The sequence below is a fragment of the Triticum aestivum genome, chromosome 3A (assembly GCF_018294505.1).
Source record: "Triticum aestivum cultivar Chinese Spring chromosome 3A, IWGSC CS RefSeq v2.1, whole genome shotgun sequence".
In the NCBI taxonomy this organism is placed as follows: Eukaryota; Viridiplantae; Streptophyta; class Magnoliopsida; order Poales; family Poaceae; genus Triticum; species Triticum aestivum.
Genome location: NC_057800.1, coordinates 501,750,658 through 501,757,061, shown reverse-complemented (window position 1 = coordinate 501,757,061; position 6,404 = coordinate 501,750,658).

The window sequence follows — 6,404 nt, the reverse complement described above, 5'->3', positions numbered from 1 at the left end:
AACATGACCTCCAGAGCAGGATTACCATACCACTCTGATGTGTATCTTACTCTTGTTGACCTACGAGGTTCGGTAGTAACTTGATCTGAAGTTACATGATCATCATCATTAGCTTCCTCACTAATTGGTGTAGGAGTCACAGGAACAGATTTCTGTGATGAACTACTTTCCAATAAGGGAGCAGGTACAGTTACCTCATCAAGTTCTACTTTCCTCCCACTCACTTCTTTCGAGAGAAACTCCTTCTCTAAAAAGGATCCATTCTTAGCAACGAATGTCTTGCCTTCGGATCTGTGATATAAGGTGTACCCAACAGTCTCCTTTGGGTATCCTATGAAGACACATTTCTCCGATTGAGGTTCGAGCTTATCAGGTTGAAGCTTTTTCACATAAGCATCATAGGCCCAGACTTTAAGAAACGACAACTTTGGTTTCTTGCCAAACCAAAGTTCATAAGGCATCGTCTCAACAGATTTAGATGGTGCCCTATTTAACGTGAATGCAGCCGTCTCTAAAGCACAACCCCAAAACGATAGCGGTAAATCAGTAAGAGACATCATAGATCGCACCATACACTACAAAAAAGACACATCCGTGACATTTTGGGCCGAACGAAAAAAATTTCTGTTATACTTATGATAGTTCTATGACGATAATTGTGACAAAACCCGGTATCATCATAGATGTGGTGGGCTCCTACTTCCATGACAAAAAATCATGACAGAAAATGGGCTTTTCATCCTGGGCGGGCCGGAGACGCAGCTGCATGACATTCTTTGGGCCATCCATGATGAAAAAACCGTGGTAGAAGCGAGGGCGAGGAAAATATCGGGGTGTTCCCAGTTACGGTGGGTGATCGGGGCCGAGCGATGCACGGAGGTTTGCGCATTTCTCTCGTAGACGCACACGCGTGGGTGAGAGGCGTTGGGCTCTAACTGAACCCGAGCGAGGCGTTCGCCTACTGAACCCGAGCGATTGCACTACAGGCTACGCGTTACTGAACCTGAGCGATCGATCGATGGCTATTAACTAAACCCGATCGAGCGATTCCTTCACTACTGCTGCTAATAAAACTGATCGATGCTGCCTTTGGATGAACAGTGAGCGTTGCTGGGGGGTTTGGATGAACAGTTCCCGATGGGGGTGGATGAACAGGACCCCGTGGTGTTGCCTCTGGATGAACGGGACCCCGATCGATCGAACCGGTTAGGGCTGGATGAATAGGACGACCCCGTGGAGGGCTGGATGAACAGTAGACGGTGGAGGGCTGGGTGAACAGTAGCCCGTGGAGGGGTGGTTGAACAGGAGCCCATGGAGAGGGCTGGTTGAACAGTAGCCCGTGGAGGGGTGGTTGAACAGGAGCCCATGGAGAGGGCTAGTTGAACAGTAGCCGGTGGAGTAGCGCGTGGTGGAGGCTGGACGAACAGGAGCCCGTGGATGAACAGTCGCAGGTGGAGGCTGGAGGAGGTCGACGGTGGATGAACATTAGCCTGTGGAGGCTGGAGGGGGTCAACGGTGGAGATGAACAGTATCCCGTGGAGTCCCGTTTTGCGGTACGCCACACCCCCTCCCGATGAACAGGACCCCCGATTCGACTGTAGCGCTCCAACACAAGTCTGTTTCCTCTGTTTTGTAGTACGCCAGACCCCTCCCGATGAACAGGATCCCGTTTCGAACGTGGCCGGTCGAACACAAGGCCGTTTCCTCCATTCTGCGGTATGCCAGGCCTCGTTTCCATCGGCTATTCCGTCCAAGCCGGTTGGCTCCCACACATTTCGTTGCTTCCCGATGAACACAACGCATTTCGTTGCCTCCCCATGAACACGACAATGACGCTGTTTTTTTGTGGGCAATGACGACGCTGTTTCTCCGTTCCGGCCCAGCCATGTACATGAGCCCTGGCCGTATGTATGCGCGAGTAGGCGTTCAAGACCCCGCCCGTATGTACGTACGTGGTTGTATTTTCTTTCTTGCACACTGGCCGCTGTACGTACGTGTACATGCCACGTGCGCGCGCCTCTACTACGACATGTGCGCGCCTCTACATCGACCACTATGTACGTACGCATTCGCGACCAGAATGACAACGCTACATACGCTTCGACCAGGTGGGTCCCGACTGTCAGGCACTTCCTTGCGTGCGAAGATGTAGCTGGTGGGTCCCAGCAGTCAGGGGGGCGAATCATTTTTTTGCCCAGACGCACTTCCTTGCGTGCGAAGATGTCGCTGGTAGGTCCTAGCAGTCAGGGGAAACGTTTTTTTTCGTGAAATACGGTTGCCCATCCGGTGGGTCCCTGCTGTGAGGTGGAGGAATCATTATTTTCCGCGTAATAAGGAGGCACTTCTTTGCTGCGGCCGTGGACCCAGCTGTCAGCCTCTCCACGTACAGTCCACGTCCGATGGAAGCCGTTCCTTGACCATGTTGACCATGCCGCGCCAAGAGCACCAGGGCGGTGGACGACGGTGAGGCCTAGGAAGGGGACGACCCAGAGCCGGGGAAGACGCGGCAGTGGATGCCCACGCGTAGAGGAGTATGAGGGTTTACTAGTTCGCTGCGGTGTGAGGCTGCCGTCGTCGCAGAATAATAGGGGGTGCGGGTGAGTAGAGGGATGGCCTGGCCAGCGGTGGGAGTAGTAGGGGCGGTGAGGCCTCCGCAACATCGCAGCTGGCCACGGGAGGCAGGAGCACGAGGCACGACCGGCGCTGGTTTGGGCGACTGGAGCAAGAAGACCAGAGGTTGAAGAAGCACTACAGCCGTTGGATGGACATCGTACGGTCACTAGAGCTAGAATCGTTCATATTGACTAAGTTGACAAAGCCCTCCGTCCCCGTCAACTTAGTTGGCCCACAAGTCAACCTCCCACTATTATGGGTCCCAGCTAGCAAGGGGTATTCATTTTTTTGTGTGTAATATGAAGGCACTTCCTTGCGTGCGAAGATATAGCTGGTGGGACCGACCTGTCATCGGTGGGAATGTTTTTTTGCGAAATATAGAGGCCCTTCCGGTGGGTCCTAGCTGTCAGGTGGAGGAATCATTATTTTGCGTGTAATAAGGAGGCATTTCCTTGCGTGCGGCCGTGGACCCAGCTGACAGCCTCTCCACGCACAGTCTACTTCCGATGGTGTCGTTCGTTGACCACGTTGACCACTCCATGCCGAGCGCATCCAAGGTGGTGGACGACGGCGAGGCCCCAGACAGCAACGAGCCAGAGATGGGAAGACGCGGGAGTAGAGTCGCAGACAGAGAGGTGTACGAGGGTTAACTGATTCAGGTGCGGTGTGGTTCAGCAGTCGGTGGAGAAGAATAGGAGGTGTGGAGGGGTGGAGGGATGGCCTGGCCAACGGTGGAGTAGCGCTTCACAGCGAAGCATGCTAAGCAGAGCTGCTAGCAGCAGGAGACAGGAGCAGGTGGTCCCGGCAGCGATGGAGGAAGAAGACGAGAGATTGAAGATGTATGCCGGTCGTTGGATGTAAATCCAACGGCTAACGATGTCAGAATTATTTGTTGACTAAGTTGACAACGACTTGCATTGGCTTCGACCTATTGACCCACATTTTAGCCTCCAAAGATGTGGCATGTATTCAACCCATTTTTCAGAATTTACAGTCTTTTTTTGGGATAGAATGTATAGTCAATTTGATCTCTTTTTTTGAATTACAGTCCATGAGCTGGGTTGGGTGAACAAATAATGTAGAGTCCATATGGCCCATTTATGTTTTTCCTAAAAAATTATAGACCATTTACACTTTCTCGAAATACACGATTTTGCTGGGCTGATTCTAATTATAATGTTGTTGTGGGCGCAACAATGTTATCAAAAAATAAACAGGGGCTGGGCATTTTGTTATATATATATTTAAATAATAAGTAATTTATTATTATATTGGTCCTTAAATCTTACCAAGCTTTTGTACACAATCATTAGGATTTTCGTTGCCAAAAATATCCAGGATTTTATTGTTAAGAAATTATTTTTATAAGTTAATAAGATGTTGGATATTGCTTTCTTACATATGTAGGTATCTGTTAAATATATGATGACAATAGCAATAATATATAATAACATATAAAATAATTTAAATATATATAATAGAGTTAGAAGGGAAACATAAGTTGGACCAGGCGTTCCTATTCTTATGTAGAAAAATAGAACAGACCTGTGCGTTTTCTTTAAAAAAATACATAAATTGGGCTGCCGATGTTTTAAGAAAAATAAAACCTCGGATGGGAGGTCCATAGGCCAGTCGATACATGACGGCCCTCAAAAAAATACAAACAGGCTTGTGAACCTCCCATCAGAGGTCATGGTCTGCGCATGTTAAAAAAGAAAGGCTAGACGGGGCAGCCCAAAACCCAGCTGATACTTGCTGCCCTAGTGATAATAAATGATACCTGCCAGCTCCCCGGCTTCGTTGTGAATTTATCTCCTATAGTAACTACGTTGAAGCACCTAAAAAATGTAACTATGTTGACAAATCCATGGGCCACAACGTCAGTATAGAATTAGGAGGAAGTATTTTTTGATGAGGCACTTGCTTGTGTACGGCCATAAACCTGGTGGGTCCCGACTGTCTGCCTCTCCACGTACAGTTCTCTCCAGATTCCTCTCGTTTGTTCAGCATGTTCACAATGGCAGACAGCGGCATCGCGGCGAGCGCACAAAGGCGCAGGAGGAGATCCGACCACCTGAGGAAGGGCCTTATTAGTAACGAAACAACTGAACTAGCCTAGTGGTCGAGTGACACTACCCGACAACTGTTCCGCCCGGGTTCGATTCCACCTGTGCAGAGAAAATATCTCCAATTTTTTTGCCTCTGCCTTTATTGACATGTGGGTCCCAATTGTCATCTACGCGCACCATGTCCAACACTTGCCAAAACTTCGTCCCTCATTTTCTCTGTTTTTCGCACTCGACATAGTGTGGGAATTTTGAAAATAGCATATCTTTTTGACTGTGCATCATATGAAGATGTGTTATGTATGAATGTTGATCAACATGATGTTAACTGGCTGGTAGTTCCAGTTTCGACCATGAATAAAACTTCCAACATGATGTTAACACTATTTGAAAAGGCCGTGTTAATATAAATGCTCCGCCTCTGAAAGTTACAGTTTCATATCTGAAACTGAACTTGGAGTTTCTTATCTGAAACTGAAACTTGCAGTTTCTTCTCTGAGAATCACATCGTCTGCACTTTTATACTCCTACGAAACTACATTTTTTGAGTGCTAAAAATAGATCTCTAGAATTCAAAAAATACTTCATATGCTCAATACTGCAAATATGAAATTCAAAAGACATCCATATCTGAAAGTACTCTCAAAATACACAACACACAACACAATTCACAACCTGCAAATACTGACAACCCTAAGCTCCTCCTGACAATTCACAACCTGCCCGACTATTGAGCTAGGGGGGGCAGTCCCTCCTATTCCTCGGCGGCATACAGCTGCCCCGTCAGACGATGTGAACGGCGAGGGAGAGGATGGCGGGGAAGCGTCGTCGGGCCAACTTTTTTATCCTCTTGTAGTTGGGTTCGGTCGACGAAGACTCCACCGCCTCGCTCTGGCACGACACCCTCACAAACGGCACCCTGTAGATGCTCGATCCTTCAATCTCTGGTGGATGCTCCATCTGGGATCGATACTCCCACCACCGCTCCCTCACGATCGGATTCAGTGAATCTGTTTGCTCCTTGGCCTAGAGGAGCAGCTCTATGTACTCCCACGCGACTCCCTTCGGGAGTATCTGCTACCTCTTGAGCACTGCATTGGTTTTCCCCGAAGAGGAAGGGATGATGTAGCAAAGTAGCGTAAGTCTTTCCCTCAGTTTTTGAGAATCAAGGTATCAATCAAGTAGGAGGCTACGCGCAACTCCCTCGTACCTGCACAAAACAAATAAATCCTCGCAACCAACGCAAATATGGGTTGTCAATCCCTATAAGGCCACTTACAAGAGTGAGATCTGATAGATATGATAAGATAATATTTTTGGTATTTTTGTGATAAATATGCAAAGTAAAATAAAGGCAAAGTAAATAGCAAAGGAAATAACTAAGTAGTAGGAGATTAATATGATGAAGATAGACCCGGGGGCCATAGGTTTCACTAGTGGCTTCTCTCAAGAGCATAAGTATTCTACGGTGGATGAACAAATTACTGTTGAGCAATTGACAGAATTGAGCATAGTTATGAGAATATCTACGTATGATCATGTATATAGGCATCACGTCCGAGACAAGTAGACCGACTCCTGCCTCCATCTACTACTATTACTCCACTCATCGACCGCTATCCAGCATGCATCTAGAGTATTAAGTTAAAAACAGAGTAACGCCTTAAGCAAGATGACATGATGTAGAGGGATAGACTCATGCAATATGAATAAAACCCCATCTTG